Below are 18,573 nucleotides of genomic sequence, written 5' to 3'. Positions count from 1 at the left end.
TTTATGTCAGGGATTTACAGAACCAGTACAGAGACAAATGAAAAAACATGTTGGGATGGAAGTGAAACCATGGACTGAGATACAGTTAACCATTGTGCATCATTGTTGGTTGTTACAAGCAAAAAACAAAAACGAAAGACGAAGGAAGATAAGTTAGCTAAGAAGAAATTGTCCACATTTTCTATAGAAGAGGTAGTATTGACAAGGGGAGAAGGAGTGGGAACACAAGAAATAATGGATATGTCACAGGTGAATAATGCACATCCAATGGATCAAAGTAGGTATGGGTTTTGGCCATGAGGTAGAGGTGTAGGGTTCAGAGAAAGAGGAGGCGGATTTTGGAACGCCCAAGGCAGATTTCAGAACACCCAAGGCGGATTTCAAATCAAAATACTCGTGGGGAGTTTGCCTGAGGGCCGCCAACAATATGTTGGAATTGTGGGTTGACAGGGCATATTGCGCCCGTATGTAGGAGCCGAGGGAATGCGCACCAAAAACTGACAACTTTCAAGAGGGGGGGACAGCTTATCCACTGCCACAGAGCACACAAATACGAGAGGGTTTTGCCCAGGATCACACGTCCTATCCGACACAGGCATTGCAAGTACAGCAGGCACAACAGCAGGGGCTGATACAAATGCCCCCAGCTCCAGGGCAGTCACAACAAGCACCTATGCAAACCCAGCAGAATGCAAATATGGGGCATATACTGACACCTGAGATAGGGGGTGTCACTGTGGTAGGAGGAAACCCTTTTACGGGGAAGGGGATACATTTGTACCTTCAATAGGACAGCTCACAGGGTGACTTGATTTGTTCAGTACTATCATTGACACCAGACCCACAAGAGGAACCAAGGGTCGATGTGAGGATAGGAAGCAAATCCTTTTCTTTGTAGACACAGGGGATACTCGCTCCTGTAAAAGAGAGGAAAAATATCCAATGTCAGGTACTGCCATGAATGCTCAAGTGTTCTCTGGAGCTACAAATTTTGTTCCTTTTACTGATTGATAAATTACCTGTTTCTGTAGGCGAATGTGACAAGTATGTTCCCTTGCAATATTCACGACAGACGCCAGTTACCATCTTGGGAAGAGATTTTATGACAAAACTCAAAATGACGATTTTATTCACTGATCAGGGAAAAGTGTGCTCCACTCCAGGAATACACTATTTAGACGTAAGAGAGTTTATACTAGCATTTACAGGGCATGTGGCTCTATGAGGAGTCCAGTAGATCCAGCGAATGGCGATAATGCAGCTAAAATCAGCATTCTTTCAAGAAGACCTAGAAAAGGTGACAAGTGTCCTTTGGACTACGGGCCCTTATGACGTAGGCCTATTGAAGGGAATAGGAGAGGTTCAAATAAAACTCAAGTCAGGAGTGATTTTACCACAAACAAACATGACCCTATGTCTCCAGAAGCTGATAAAGGCACATTTGAGACTATTTCAGCACTAATGAATCAGGGAATGCTAGTGTCATCGGAATCCTCATGCAATACTGCGGTGTATCCAATTAAAAAATCTAAAGGGGGGTTGTGGAGATTTATCCAGGACTTGCGCCCTGTTAATCAGATTATAGAAGCTGAGTTTACAATAAATTCCTAATCCTGCGACAATATTGTGTATTATCCCAGTTAAAGCTAAGTATTTAACTGTGTTCTATTTGAAAAATGCAATAGCTGAGACTATTATGAAAACACCAACACCAAACACAGTGAGGCAAATGCAACAGCTTCTGGGCTTGTGCAATTATTGCAGGCCCTGGGTTTTTGACTTCAGCAAGTATGCCAAGCCACTTTTGCAAGCACCAAAGAAAGCACAAGTTGGTAAGGAAAAAATAGAATTGACTGAAGAAATGGAGGAAGGATATGAAGAATTAAAAAGAGCAATATGTACAGCTCCAGTTTTGGGAATCCCCAATTATAGTTAATTTCACATACTAATGGGTCAGTAATGACAATGGTACTCACACAAAAAACAACATTAGGATACAAGCCTTTAGCATACTACAGTGGGATTTTAGATCCAGTTACGAGGGTACATTTCTCATGCAAATAATCTTTGGCTGCTGTCGCATTTGCAAATGAGAAGTATTACCATGGGCTGCTCCATGGAGCATGGCTTATTTGGCATTTTAGAGAAACCCAAGGGTACATTGATGTCAAAAAAAGCTTCAGCTTACGAGGTAATGATTTGCAACCCAGCCATCAAGGTAGTAAGATGCAAAATAGTGAATCCAGCCACGTTTATAGCTGAACTCGTAGAAGAAGGTGATCATGTGCATGACTGTTCAAACTATCTTGAAGTCTATGATGATATACCCTGTGTGAAAGAAAATGCTAGAGCGGGAGGGGAAATTCTCTTTATTTATGGTTCTTCGAAAATTGATCAAACTAGTGTGGAGAGGCATTCAGGCTCAGCAGTTGTAAAACACAGATTAAATGGTGAATGCGAGGTAGTGGCGAGTGCAAGACTACCGTCTCATTTTTCAACACAAGCAGCAGAATTGGTAGTGCTTATTGTTGCACTCGAGAAACATGAAAGACGGGAAGTAACAGTGTGTATATTGACTCCGCCTATGTGACGGCAACTGTACACGCAGGGCTGTCACACTGGAAAAGGAGGGGTTATCTCTGCGCAGACAGCACTCCAGTGCAACATACGTCTTTATTGGACAGGCTCATTAAGGCACTACAACTCCCATTTGCCATAGCGGTCATAAAATGCGCAGCACATACTAAGCAAACAGACTTTATCTCTCACGGAAAACAAGCCGCAGACATAGAAGCCAAAAGAGTTGCATATTCTTCAGAAATGTTGAGTTTTGATACTAAAGATACCAAAGAAATTTTTAATAGAAGCAGTCTAGTACGAGGAGGGTTTAATATGCTGTCAATTACGCAACTAATAGAGATTCAGGGAAGAGCCCCACAAGAAGAGCAAGAGCTATGGAAGCATAGGTGGTATTCTTTATCCCCCACGGAAGCATTATGGAGACAGGAAAGCACTGGAAAGCCAGTGATGCCAGGGGCATTGTTGAGAGTCACACTTGGGCAGCTGCATTACCCCACGCATGTAACCAGAGAAAGTCTTGCTGCCACAATTGCTGAAGACTGGTTTATACCCAATCTATTAGAACACATTGCACAGTTTATGGTTTACTGCTGGGCATGCACTGAGGAAAATTAGAGGAGTAATACCTTGACTGAATTGTCTGTTTCAACATTTACATATCGATTACGTTGATATGCTGCAAACATGTAATGGATGCAGGTATATAAGTCTATCTGGGGTGCGTGCAAAGTGCTAATATCCGATAACGGACCACATTTTGTTAATGAGCTATTTGAACAAATAGGACTCCTATTGAGCATAAAGCATAAGCTTTCTTCTGCTTATCATCCACAAGCAAACAGGATATGTGAGAGACTCAACAGTCTCCTCAAGGAGAGGATAGCCAAGATCAAATTGACTCTGAAGAACGGATGGCTATATTGCCTACCCCTAGCCTTATATGCCATTCAAAATCAGTCAGGTTCTGACCACCATCTTACTCCCCATGAGTTAGTGACAGTGTGTCAGATGAGAACGCCTCTTACGCCTCCATCTAGAGTCAGGAGTGATGATGCCCAGAGTGTAGCGAAGGCTCTAGATGATGAAATGAACCATTATTTGACATGTATGACTACCAGTGTTTCTTTCATTGCAGATGAAGTCAAGCATTGGATGGAGGGGTGAAAGAACATGGAATAGGACAGTCCATTAACTAATCCAAGTGAACTATTGCCAACCCAAAGTTATATGTTGGTGATTTAAACCTGCAAGTGGCACAAGCCTAGGTTTAATAGTACCTTTAGTGTTGAGGAAGTCTCCCCTTCTGCAGTTAAGATATCGGAAAGACAAGCTTGGCTGCATTTAGGAGATGTAAAGATTTACAAAGGTGACACCCTCCCACCAGCACCTGTTGACCAAGAAGCAAGACAAGAAGAAGAATTTCTACGTGTGCAGACTCGATTGATGACCAAGAAGAAGTATGATAATGCAGCGAGTGATTAGCCCATATTCCTTTTGGACTAGAATTCATTGGACACTCCTTAACTTATAGCAGAGAGTGCATAGACTTGCGGAGAATTCCAGGAGTTGAAAATGTACTTTTTAGAAATTCTTTGAAGAAGTAAGAATTGCACTAATTCTTTGCCTAAACATCAGTTCCTAATCAGAAATTGCAGATCAATACACATATTCATTTTTAGGAGAATATCTGTTTCAATGAAAAATATATGATACCCATTGACAGTGCCACACATCAGCTTGTAGTTGGTATTTTTGTGTTTATACTTCAGTCCTACCCTGCCCTTGCTAGGAGAGATGTCAATATTCATACCTTTCTACCTGACCCTAAACATGGTCCTGTGATACAAAGACTCTTAATCACAATTATTGAGCAGATTGTGCAACTACAAATGCAAAATTGAACTCCTGTATTAAAATGATTGTGATGAGGATAATGTGATTATAGAGAGAGCCCAATTACAAGTATTTGGTTGGCACACCAAATGTTTCTACAGACGTCTGTGCATGATATACATATGCATGTGTATTCTTTTTATCTTTCTGTATCTTACATTTCGAAGTCTCTATTATCCTAATGGTCCCATTGAAAAATGAGCTCCTATGATTTTTCCAAGTTGAGTACAAATGATGATCATTTCTGTAACCTCTATGGGCTTTTCAGGCGACATAAGAGGGATGCAGAAGAAGATAACCAGGGAATATATACCTATCTTGATAATGCAGCTCACCTGGGGAATAATATGTGGTACCGGAACATGAAAAAGGTGGGGAAGAGAGCATCTGATGAGAATTGCTATGGGCCTCATTACGACCCTGGCGGAGTGGGTTTACGCCAGCGTTATTCGCGGCGGACCCGTCTGCCCTACTACGAGTTCCCGTAGCGCCATGGAGCGTTTTCCGCCTGGTTTTTCCGGGCGGAGAAATCCATGGCGCTACGGGACCTTGTTGTTAATTACGCCACCGTATTTTACGGTGGCGCAATTAACGCCTTCCCCACTCCCATTATACCCTATGGGGCAAAAATGGGAATGGGGAAGGGTAAAATGGGGAATGGGGATTTACCGCCCCGCCAAGGTCGGCATGGGGCGGAAAATCCGCCAACCCCCATGGCGCTATCGGCAGCTTTCCGCCGTGCTCCGCGGTGCATTTAGCACCGCGATTTCCGCCAGGGTCGTAATGAGGCCCTATGTCTGCTCTCTCATCCCCTATGCATGAATACAGTGAAGACCTACATTTCAAAAGAGATGCCAGCACAAGATGCAAAGTGCCCCAGTCATTTAGCAGCATGCACTACTAGAGGATAGTTTCAAGGGAACTGGGCAACCCTGTGATGGATATCAAGACAGTTGTTTCCATACCAGGATGATTACATCAAGACAACACAAATGGAGAAGGAGCCTGGATGGACAGACAGAATGCTTGTGTATCCTGCTGCAGGACAAGATGAAGTAATTGTTGAAGAAATGAAAAGAATGAACTGTTCTGACATGACAGAGAAGACTGGAATACCTGGATGATGGGAACATTCACAACTGCTGATCTATGAACGGGTGCATACAAATAAAGGATTGGATGATGGATTGATATCCTTTGCAGCTCATCTGCTGAGGAAGAAAGCAGTGAAAGGAGCACAGAAGGTGAATGATGAGTGTTTGAAATCTTGGGCTAAGTACTCCAAACTGCTGACATGGATGGAAGATGGGGCAGGCCCGGTGTCTGTAGTCCCACTGATTAATGCGACAATGTGCTTTCAAATCAAAGGGAAAAATGATGTTGACCAAAACAAGGGGTGCAAAAACACCACTGACGTTCCAAGAATGAGGAGAGGGATGGCTGTCCTAATGGATTGATATTGGGCCTGTGGATGTAGAGCATATATGAGACTGCCCAGGTGTTTGGTATACATCGATGTGCCAGCATTGGTGATTTCACAAAGCGACTTGAAGATTGAAGAATTTCCAAAAGTAGATGATCACATGAGAAGAAGGTCAATAGAACTCTGGTGGATGAAGAGATCAAATTATTTCTCAGAAAAATCAAAAGCAGCTTATGACGACATTCCTGCTGAGCACAAATTGTTCATAAAAACTGCATTGTTGTTCATGTAACGCTCACCTGATTCCCGTAGAGGCGCCGGTCTTGACTGGGCGTATACCGTATCTGCAAAGGTGATGTGTAAGACACGGCTGGCTCTTTGGGCTGGACCTCTGTGCACTGTATGTCTGACTTGAAGGGTAAGATGTCTGCAGATAGAAAATATGGGATTAAGGAACTGGGTTATTGAATGTCTCTCTCTTCTTCCCTTTCTCTTCTCCTGTAGAACCCCAAAGGTTAACGCTCTCACCTTAGGTAAGTGAACGCCGTGCTCTCCATCTGCCTCGGGGCAGGGTGCTGTAACCAGTTTCTTCACTGGATAAGGGGAGCAGGCCTCTTGACTTCAGAGGACTGCTGTCCGTCGTTTACTGCACGAACGGTAAGTTTCGAGTAATTCTAATGTCTTTAAAGTCTTTAGTAATGATGTTTCTTGTTTTGCAGGGTTCCGGCGATGGCGGATGATGGGCTGAAGTGAGTTGAAGATGGAGCCCGTGTGATGAATAGAAGCGCCTGGAAGCACGTAAGTAAGCGCTTGTTGCCTGCTTCACGATGCGCTCTAACTGTCTTTTTATTTTGCAGGTACAAGTTCGGAGCGGCTGCAGGGTGCCGGAATACCCACTGGGTTAGATGTGGAAAGGAGTAATGGCACGTGAGTATTAAAGTTCCCCAATGTCTTTAAACGCACCTTGTTTTGTCTTTCAGATGCGGGATGCAGCGCCGAAGGCCTCCGGAGCGTGCGAAGAGTTGGTAAGCTTTTGTCTTTCAGATGCCGGAATGCAGTGTGAAGACCTCCGGAGCGCACGAAGAGTAGGTAAGCCTTTGTCTTTCAGATGCCGGAATGCAATGCGAGGCGTTGGTGACAGCCGATGGACCAGGTAAGTGAAGAGCTGTCACTGAAGACCGTAATGCTAACCTGTTCTTTCTTGTCTTTATAGGTGTTGCTGAAGACTGGATTCAGGATGGTAAGCCTTTTTCCTTAGGCCCAGGATCAGATGCAGAAGACACGATGAGCGTTCTGCTGCAGAGGATGCAGAATAACGCCAAGCAAGATTCATCCATCGGGTGTGGTTTAAATAGCCTCCTGTAGTGCTTAGGTGTCTCCTTCCACAGCCACGCCTAGGTAAGAAAAGAGTTCCTGCTTTCCAGAAGAGTTCCAGTGTTCTGAATCTAGGGAGTGGCTCCTGCCCCACCCAACAGGAAAAGTAGTTCCAAACAGAAGAGGATCAGAGGCTCAACTGGCAGGCAAGTAAGCAGCATGGTCTGCTGCAGGTAAGTCCACCCAAGCATTATGAGCCCGGCGCTTCCAGCGCTGGGACTGGGCATATTTATGAGCCTGGTGCCACTGGCGCCAGGACTGGGTCCAAAAGGTCCCAATTGGGACTGGTTGGCACTCGGAACCTGGGTTATGGATCTGCTTCCAAGGGAGTTGGGAAAACCCTGACCTTTTGGAAGCAGAGATCATGACAGTTCATGTCTATGTTCATGCCAGGATTCCAAACAGCAGTGAATGCCAGATGGATACAGATCACAGATGGGAGCTGCTACAAACAATCAATGCCACTATAAAAGGATTTGACGCTATAAAAGAAGAGCTGAGGGCCAAAAGACTGATGACCCTTTAGAATAGATATGTCCTTGACATGATTACCGCAAAGGACGGAGGTGTTTGCGCCAAGATCAGGCCATCATGTTGCACATTCACACCATCTCATGATGGTGAGAACGGGACCTTGACAGAGGCCATATCGATGTTGACAGATCTGCATATAAAAATGGTGGACGAGAGCGCAGCCATTGTAGATGACAGCTAGTTCGCATTCCTGTTCTCATGGATTCCTATTGGATGGTAAACATATTCGAGTTCCTTGGAGCGTTATTGGTGGTGATAATATTTGGATTCTGTATGATATGGATAATAATTGGACAATGTAAGAAAACTGCCAAGAAAGCAGTAGGAATGAAGATTATGTTTGATGCAAAGGATGAACCAGCAGACAAGATGCTGACTGATGATGCCATCAGAGAAAATATAAAAGCAAGTATTGTGGAACCGGAAGGAACACAATTCTGGTATCCGAAGGATCATAAGAAATATGTGGGATGATGAGTCTATTGCACCCCGAATGGACAATGCAGCTATATGACCTGGAGTGTGGATGAACATGTTAAAACTATGGACACCCTGAGGGGTGGTGACAAAGATATGGACAACGAAGACACACTACTTCAAGACAAAAAATACAAAGGAGTAGAAAAACTTAAGGAGGTGGTGGAGAACTCGATTTCAGGTTTCCGGGCAGATGTGGACCATAATGTTTGATTTTTGCCACTCACCTGTTTAATATGGATAATATACATTTTCTCCTGCTTTTCAATTTATGGTAGTTTTGGCCTTAACATAATCATTCCAGTGTGCAGAAATTATCCCAAGCCAAAATGGTGGAAGGAACCTGGAGTCCTGATTGGTGGAAGGTTAAACAAAGGGCTAGGCATAACATTCTAAACTGCCTTTCATTTGGAATTGTCCTTGGAGTAGGTCCTGTGTTCTCTGTGTCCCAAGTTAGGCCTGAATTACAGAAACAGATTCAACTTGATTCAACTCTTGAAGAAATGTTTTTTTTTAAGTAACTCTGGAAGATTTGCAATTCTTTCTTCATTTTTAAGTTAAGTGATGTACTCTTGAAGAAATAATATTGTCCTGTTTAAAATAGATTTAAAACAGTTTCTTTAAATAGAATGTAGGTTATTATAAATTTCTTTTATTTCCTTAGTATCAGTGAAATTATTCTTTGGCTCTTTCTTCCAACGTTCATTTTGTGAGGCAGAACAGATGTTTTCTTTTAAAAGCGCATGCACATTTATTCTGACTGACTAGAAGCTGCCTTGCAGTGTGAATATGTTATACTCTTGTGTGTTTACATTTTACGCAACATTCTTATTCCCCTTCCGGAATCCTTTCTGCTGTCACATTGCGTACAGATTGGCAGCTGGCACTGCATGTCAAGACTCGAGTTCAAGACTATTCAAGTTGCCTCCAGTCTTGTCGCATACCAGTATAGCAGCAGGAGCAGCTCGTCATGTTCGAGCTTCAGAAGATTTGAATTCACTTCTGATTCCGGTTGGTTAGATTATTCGGTTGAGGTGAGCCGCGCTGCTTCTTATGCGCAGCGACTGTTGTCTGTTATTTCTTACTCGCACTGAGTTTGTAGCGCAACGACTTTAGCCCTTGTCAATTTCACACACACAGCAACACGGAATTCCTGCTGCAGGGCAACATCATTTTTCTTGTCTTTCCTCTGGCTAAAAGAAAAACAAGTTATATTTAAATAGTTTCTGATTCAACAATTTTCAACCTATTTTTTCGCATTACTAGGAAAGTGTTAAAAGGAACATAAAAAGAATTTAAATAGGTTGTACAGTTTAGATGAAAATAGAAACACGTGATAGTGCATCACCCTTGAACTCTCTGGTTGGTAGCTCTTGGGCAAGTAAATATCCACCTAAAAGGATTCAAGTAGGTTATTTATTTATTTAGTTCAGGAAAGGTATTTGAATGCACATTTCAAAAAGCATTACTAACCCAACTACAAAGGATTTCTGAAGACAACTCAGTTTCTAAAGCAGTTACATGAACTCAAACGACTGAAACTACAACACTTGTTCGGGTTCTTCATTTAAAATGACACAGTTAGGAAGCAGGCATTTTCTGGAGAAGAACAGTTTTACTATAAAAGCTGTAGAGAACTACAAAGATTCTAACTACTTTTGTCAAAGAAGTCAAAATAAAAACAATTCTTTTAGGCTTTCTGCAGAGAATTATCATGTACAGTTTCTTTCCTTTGGGTTTATTCAGTGAGAGGTGCAGTAGACAGGAAAGAGACTTATCTTATTGTCTTTCTCATTTATGCAGATTTCCACCTTAAGGAGGAAGCTCCAGTGTCTGAGTTTTGTTATTTTGTCTCATTCCCCTTTCCCCCAGGGGTGTTTCGAACTCAGCTGTAATTCTAAACAGTTGTGCAAGAGACACCTTTGTGGGTCTGTGGGGTTCAGCAGCTTCCGAGGAACTTTGAAGACAGGATCTGACACTCGACCAGAGGGGGGAATGTAGAGGAGCAGCTATGTACATCTGCAGGAGATCCCGCCCGTACCTCCCCTGCATTGGAGACATGAGATCATGCCTTGCCTAATAAAAGCTATTGTACTAATACCGTAGCGACTATTTGAAAAAAGATACCCATTAGGATTACCCTATTGAATGTACCCTCGAAGTGATGACAACCTGCAGGAGGAACTCCGTGAAGGAATATGAGAAAGAACTAAGCAAATGACTGATGAAGTCATAGGAAAGTGTGTACGACGTCCGGAGATATTGAAGATAATACTGAAGATAATGTATGAATCCTGAAGAAACTAATGACGAAGTAAAGAACCGAGGGAACTCTCAAGTGTAAAAGAAGATTACACGTGCACAAAATGTTGCAGAAAACAAAAGTTCAATGAATGTACAGATGCTGTAACGCAAGGTACATCAAGACATCATAGAAGCTAGCTATGAGTAGTGAATAGAATGCAGGTGAAGCTGACATTGTACAGAAACTGGACATTGGTATCATGAATTAAGTAAGCTAGAAATCACAAAGGCAGAGTGGAAAACTGTGTTGCAGCAGAATAATAGGCTTAATGAGCTGTGTGTCGAGGTTGTCTGGCCTGAAGTCAAGATCCTAGAAATCATGGTCAGCTATCTACTCTGAAGAAGAACGAGTTTGCAGAGGATGAATTTGCTCATGTTAAGGCGCAAGAAAGAACACGAAGGATGGCAAGTTTTAATTTATTTAGAGCATTTAAAAGCTGACACGATAGCGAGTGCCTCCTCTCCTGTGCATTCTCAAAGATGAGACTACTTTACAAGGCCAAGTACAAAGACAATTTCTTGGCTGAAGGCATGGGTGATGAGAGATGCAAGGCTAATTGGGTATGAGGTAGCTTAATGTCCTATCTCCCTGCACCTGGGTCTGGGCTTACATGCTGCTAAATTAAGCGAATGTTCCAGACACGGCACAAGCGTGCCAACCAATTGTATTAGTCTGTATAATGAAGGACCTTATAGCTTGTAAGACTAATGAGAAACTGTGTACCAAAGGTTTCTAAAGTGACATATTTTAAGAGGTGGGCATAAGTTGTCCACCTGATAAAGGATAGCCAATAACAATCCTAGCTCCTATACAAATGTATATCTAGATGTTTCCCATAACCAATCCCGACCCTTGATATGTTTTTCACTATTGCTATGTACTATGACATCACTCTGATGCATATTTAAGTATAAGAATTGTATTTTTTGTGGAGATCATTGAGAGACTGAGCGTACGTCCGTTGAGTGTCAGAAATATGAACAGGTGCAAGCCCAGACAGCTATATCAGAGGAAATGAGTATAAAACTACAGTACCCAGTAGGCTTTGGGGGTGAATGTAGTTCCAGACTCCCACCACTAGCGAGCTGCATATAATTGGGGCGTTTAATAAACCGCCGGCCGCCCGTGCACGGGTGCTGATAATTGTTGATTATACAGCACGGGCAGCCACGGCGTTTCGCTCTCGGAGGAAGGATGCAGGAGAGATCGTCATTTTGCTTGGAGTCATGCTGCAGCCTGCAGTAGCAGTTCGAGTGGAGACACGGTTTGTAAGTGCTGCGCTAGCTCCATTACTCGTTGGCGCCGAACACGCTGAACCCTTTCTACACGGTGTGACGATTCCTGCACCAGTGGTTTCCTCGGCAGTGGACATCTCATTCACAGAGGTTGAAGGCGCTACTCATGGAAGTCCGGGTGCGCTCACGAGGCACCCGGACAACAAGATAAGTGCTTCTGTTTTCTGTTACATGTTTATTCAACGAGGGTGTCAAATTCCATTCCTTGTTGGAAGTGTTTAAGTTTGGAGTGGACGTAGTACATGACCGCTACGCTCACTCTTGGGTCTATGATTGGCAATAGACCTTTGCCTTAAGTATGATTGTATTCATATATATATAATTACCAGGGACATCACGTTTTCATGCTCGGAGTACCTAAATGACTGTGCAAATAGCCCGGACCATGGGTACCATTCTCTGAATTCAGAGTGCAGAGTTCTGTCCTCAGTTGGCTGCGCTTTATGTTGTTATGTTGCTTGCCTGCCCTTTGGGCCATGTGTTCTTGTCTATTTCATATGGGAGCAGTTCCCTTGTTTGTGTCATCCCGCTTGCTGCTTATATGTGTTCATGCCAAAGCTGATGTACTATGTTACGTAATTACGTTTATATGCATATTTAGGTAGAGTTCTTGTGAGTCTGTAGTCGGTGGTGTTCAGGATCAGGGATACAGACTGGTGAGAAGGTGTATTTAGGAATTGTGAATTGTATGTTGTCTACCCTCCTTTCCTTTGTCAATCCACCCCATTTCCCTAACTCTGTCTTCCCCCCATTGGCTGCCAAGTGGTTATCTGTTATATACTATTCAGACGCCTGTGCCAACCACAGTGGGAGGGTCGATCTATTCGGCTTCTGTGGTTCGGGAGAGGGGGTCGATCCCCTATCATCCCTTACGTTTTTGACATTGAGGTTCGGTGTAACCTCCTTGTTTTAGATAATTTATAATAAAACAGTACTTTGCCATATTTTTGAGTTGGTTCGGTTATTTGGACTCAGAATTATTCTAGTGTAATCCCATCCATTACCATATGCACATTCCAAAGGGCCATAAACTCAGTGTTTATTGAGATAAACCTCTATTCTTTTTCTGCCACCATGTGCATTTCATCCAGAATTTGTTTGTCTCTCTCCCTCTCATATTTCTCCTATGCAATTCACAAGGATTCTTCCAAAGCATTCAACTCCCTCCTCACTGTCTTACATCTAACGTCAGGCATATACCATGCATATTGCCTGTGAATGCATTGCATGCCATGGCCCTGCTGATGTCTGAGTTCCATTTGATTTCAAACAAGTTTTCTGCTCCTGTCTTATCTTATACTCAAATATTGTGTGCATCAGCATCTCTGGCTTAAATTGCCAACAAATTGCCAACACATAAGTCTTCCCTTCCTCCCTGAAGCACTCCCTTGTGCACCATCTTCTTAAGAAATCCTCTGCTAACCCGTCCTGCCCGGCTAACTATGACCCAATCTCCATCACTCCTTTCCTGGGCAAACTCTTGGAAAAGCTGGCCATCACCCAGGTCAGTCTTCACACTAAATCTGTTGTTTGTCTCCATAATCATCAGTCTGGCTTCAAAGCTGCCAGAAGCCCAGAAACTGCTCTTGTGAACATCCATGAAGACCTGCTCTCCAACCTTGATTTCAACACCCCCTGTGTCCTCATCTTTCTTCATGCCATCCTGCTCAACCGTCTTTGTGATAACCTGGGGATCACCGGTCAGGCCCTGGCATGCTGGACTTCTTTCTTCTCTGATCGACCTTCCCAGGTTCAACTTTGGTCCTTCCTCTCCTCTATCTCTATCTCTACCTGTGGTGTTCCCCAGGGGTCTTACCTCTCTCCCTGGCTGTTCAACCAATACCTGGCACTTCTTGCCCTCCGCATTGCTGCGCTCTGCCCCACCTTCCAGTGCCATGCGGATGACAGCTCATTTTCAAGCTACCCTCAGCCACCTCTTCTCCCTCTCTCATCTTTGACGGTCTGTCCGCCATTGGAGTGGTGTGCCACCAATGATCTCTGCATCAATGCCAGCAAGACTGAGATTCTCCTCATCAGCACACCTGCTCCCTCCTTTCCTGTCACTCTCTGGCCGACCTCGCTTGGCCCGCTTCCTGCTCCCACCTGTGAGGCTAAAACCTCAGGGTCATCTTCGACTCCACACTCTCCTTCTCTCCTCATTTCTTTGACGTCTCTAAGAAGTCACACTACCAGCTGCACCTCCTAAGAGGTATTCTTCCTTTCCTTCCCCCAGAAGCTCACTGTCTCCAGAGCTCTGGTTCTCTCTAGGCTGGACTATTGCAACAGCCTCTTTCTAAATCTGCCTGCTTCTACTCTCTGCCCTCTGAAACTCATCCAGAACAGGACTGCAAGACTTGTCCTTGGCCTCAAGCCCAGGGATTGAATCTCCCCAGGACTTAAATCCCTGCACTGGCTCCCTGTGAGTGCGAGGATTAAGTTCAAAACCCTCTGCATTGTCCACAAGGCCTTCAGGGGCCTCAGGCCTCAATACCTTCAACTCTCCCTTCCCAAATATCTTCCTTCTCGAGCTCTTCGCTCATCCACTTACAACTCCCTCAGGGTCAGTCGCTTCTCCAAGCAACAATTTGGTAGTAGATCTCTTTCATCGGCAGCGGCCTCCATCTGGAACAGCCTCCCTGAAACTGGAGGAGAATCATCTGCACTGGTTACCTGGCCACCCTCTGATCTCGGGCCCAGGTCCCCTCCCCCACCAGTCGCACACCTGCACTGCTTTGCTGGCAACCCCGCACCTGGGGACTGTTTTCTGTATCCATACAGTCCCACCACCAGCACTTTACACCTGATGTTCTGCACTTACCCTTGTACTTGCCACCTGCTGGCCGTACTTTTACTTAGTGTTATTTATTCTATTATCCCATGTACTGCACTGTCCCCTCCCCCTTCAACCCACACTTTCCCCTTTCTCCCTTCCCATGCACTTGCACAATCTGAATGACACCTGGCCTAGTAGGATTGTTGTCTGTCTTCCCTCTTTTCCCCCTCCCTTGCGTCGCCGTGCCTTGAAACACTTGCATATAGGCGCGTTATAAATGCCTTATATCATTTCATATCATTGGGTTGCGCAGGATCTCATATCTTCATCTCTGCCCAACAACGATCAAATCTATATGAGTAGAGGTATTATTGTGTATTGAAGACCAAAACATACACATCTCCACCGCTCTGATAACATATTTTGCATTCCTCATGTCAGATAGCAAGTTATTGGCCCTCACTTAATCCTGCTACTCACCTCACATATTCTTCAGTTCCTCTGCTGATGCCCCTCTCTGTGAACTCTGCACACATACACAGCAACTCCTTTCAAAGACACCTCCAACTCCCCCCTCTATTCAGTAACTTCAACAACCATCCTCGCTTCCCCTACATTCTAGATCACTCAATCCCTCCCATCAGTTTCCTGAAGTCCTTTCAGAACGATAACTTTCTCCAATCCGATAACTATTCCTCAACTGCCATCTGTTTGCTATGGTCTTTAGTCTGCACACCTACACACCCACATAGCTCGTTCTTAGCTTACTCTTCAACCCACTGGCATGCTTTGATATATGTGCGCCAAACATCTTTTACCACATTCCCATCTGCTTTGTCCTTGCCTAACTATGCTCTCAAATGTACCCCTGTCTTCCCGCCTACCTACCTCAGAAACACCAAAATGTGAAATTCACCACCCCCTAAGCCCCCCTTACTACTTCACTTTGCTTCATGTGCACAGTAACCATCAGAAAGTTGCAACCAGTCATTGGCCTCTAATATTGCATGGGTTACTCCACCCTGAGTGAACCTAATAAAATCTTTTCATGATCTTTGCTTCCAGAGTTCTTATTTTTTGGTCTCCTTGGGACAAAGTCTTCGCACCATATAGCTTCATGCACTTTACTAGGGTTGCTTATGTGTCCTCTGCAGCACACAGCTCTTGACATGAATACTGTGTTTCGGACATCTGTTATCTCTCACTACACACACTGCCCCTCTAGCCTCCAAGTTCTATAACCCTCAGTTCTCAGTATGTTTGGACTGTCACTCACTCTCATGGGTTCCATCAGTAAGGCCACAAAGTACCCGTTGTGATGAATCATGCAGAGTCATCACTCATCCCCAGCTTAAAGTCTCGTCCCATGTGGCATGGGGAAGGCAGCCGCTACCTGATCCTGACCCGGGGGTGGTATTCTGAGGGTGAATCACATTGGAGGAGATGGCTGTCAGGGGAGAGTGGTGACTCCACTAAGAGAGATGCGTTATAATTCTCTTTATTGCAAAGAGGAACCCTTAATTTCAGAGTTCTTGATGGCTTGCTGCCACTACTCAAAATCATCTGATTGTATAACCCTGTAAACAACTTTTAAACATAACCCTATCCAATCTCCATACATGCATGAAGCATATGAAACATTTGATGTTTTTGGCGATTTTATTTCAAACAAAACTGTTAAAAAATGTGATCCAAAATAATTTGAAGCTTATTGCAACTCCAAGTTCCAGAAGGCTCTAACTACTCTGACGAGGAGGAGGTACAAGGAGTTCACGTGGAGGAAATGTGAATGAAAACAATGTGAAGTCTAGTTGTTGTCAGCACAGTCAATTACGCGGGACATTTGAACCCACCGATCAGCTGTGGAAATGGAGCCGACAAGGAGAATGTCAGGAACAAAGAAAGAGAGCGAAGGAAAGCTGCAGTGTACGCGGAGTGGGAAGCGTCGCCGGTGGCAGTGGAAGACCTACCGAGGGATATGGGGAGAACGGAAGACGCTCACTCGAAGCAGGTTGGTGTCGCTCAGGACCGGAGGAGGGGGGGGCGGGAGAGAGAGAGAGAGAGAGAGAGAGAGAGAGAGAGAGAGAGAGAGAGCGAGCAGACAGCATGCAGCGGGACTGTAAGAGATGCAGTGCAGCAAAGCTGCATTGGTCTTAGCTGAGAAGGCTAGGAGACTCAATGCAGAGACTCAGAGAGACGCGGTCCTTAAGGGGAAGCAGGTCCCTCATGATCGTATCTCAGCTGCTGCACAGTGAACCATTGAGTCAGCCTGGTATCGAAGTGGTCCCCGGCATGTGCGAACATGCTAAACAGCATTGTAAAAGTACTTTTGAATACCAACCAAATATAACTGAATGGAAAAGACAAATATGGTGCAATTCTCCTGCCATTAAATGTCAGCTGGGGAAAACATGTGACCAGCATTGTCTAAGCCAAAATACATTGCCCAGAGAACAATGGGGGCAAATATGGTACAATTCTTCTGACATGAGATGCCAGTTGGGAAAAACCTGGACCAACATTGCCAAGAGCCAAATGAGATACTAAGAGAAATAAAGAGGCAACATTTGTACAATTCTCCTTACATGATATGTCATTTGGGGGAAACCTGGAACAAGCATTGCCAAGATCCAAGAGACTTTATAAGAGAGGTTGACAGAAGTAGATTGATTGATAATGTATTAATTATGTGCTTATACACAAGTGTTTCAAAGTGCAACCATGCATGGGAGGGGAAGACATAGGGAAGACAAGACAAGCGATCTTGCTAGGCATAGTACATTCAGATAATGCAGGTAAACAGAAAAAGAAGTGTGTGTGGGGGCGGCGGGGGCAACAGGGACAAGTGTGCCCAGTCCCGTCAGAACATGGATTAAGTGCAGAGAGATACCACTCTCATGGGTCGTAACCGAAGTGCAGCAGTGCTGCAGCAAGTGCAAGGCCAAGGGGGCAAGTGCAGGGGACTGATGAGGAAAGCTTGGGACCTGTGAGGCTCTGAAGGTGGACCAGACAGCCAGTTAGCGAAACTGAGCAGAAGTAGAGGAGAGAGAGCAGAAAGAGGTGGTTAGCAGGGAAGGGGGAGAGAAGGAGGAGGCAAAGAGGAAAGTCTTGAGGAGTTTCTGGAATTTAAGGAGATCCGGATTAAGACACAGAGAGACAGGGAGACTGTTCCAGAGGGAGGCACCTGCAGAGGAAAATCCCCCCCCCCCCAAGTCTCTTATTGGAGAAGAGGCTCACCCACAGAGAGTTGGAGGAAGGGCTTGGGAAGGTGAGTATTTAGGAAGAGAGCGTTGCAGATAAAGTGGGCCCAGGCCCCAGAAAGCCTTGTGGACAATGCAAAGGGTCTTGAAGTTAATCCTTGCAGCCATGGGGAGCCAGTGAAGGACTTTCAGCGCCAGAGAGATGTGGTCCCTGGGTTTGAGGCCAAGGATAAGTCTTGCGGTTCTGTTCTGGATGGGTTGAAGAGGACAGAGGGTAGAAGAGGGCAGGTTGTGAAAGAGGCTGCTGCAGTAGTCCAGGTGACAGAGAAGAGAAAAGAAGGGGAGGGGTGGAGGAGGCCAAGGGTGGTACAAGGGATGTTGGTGCATGAAGTGGTGATGAAGAGAGAGAGGACAGGATATCCTGTGTTTTTTGAGGTGAAGTGTGCAGCCAGGGCTGAGCAAAGGGCCTGGGTGGGTGCAATGGCAGAGGAGGCTACAGTAAGGTTGGCTAGTTCCTTGCAACCTTTGAAAAGTGTTCTTGGATGTCACGGAGATGCAGGCTTGAATAAAGACTCTTTTCTTGGAGGAGGTGCAGAGTCTATACTGCCTTTGGAAGAGGCGGCAGATCAGTTTGTCAGAGGGTACGCCCAAGGAATCCCGTTTCCGTTAGTCTGCCCTGCACTTGTGTTTAAGGGCAGCCAGTTCGGAGTCATACCAAG

This window comes from Ambystoma mexicanum, chromosome 3p, assembly GCF_040938575.1.
Source record: "Ambystoma mexicanum isolate Mex_15411 chromosome 3p, UKY_AmexF1_1, whole genome shotgun sequence".
NCBI classification, from domain to species: domain Eukaryota; kingdom Metazoa; phylum Chordata; class Amphibia; order Caudata; family Ambystomatidae; genus Ambystoma; species Ambystoma mexicanum.
This window is presented reverse-complemented; position numbering follows the sequence as displayed.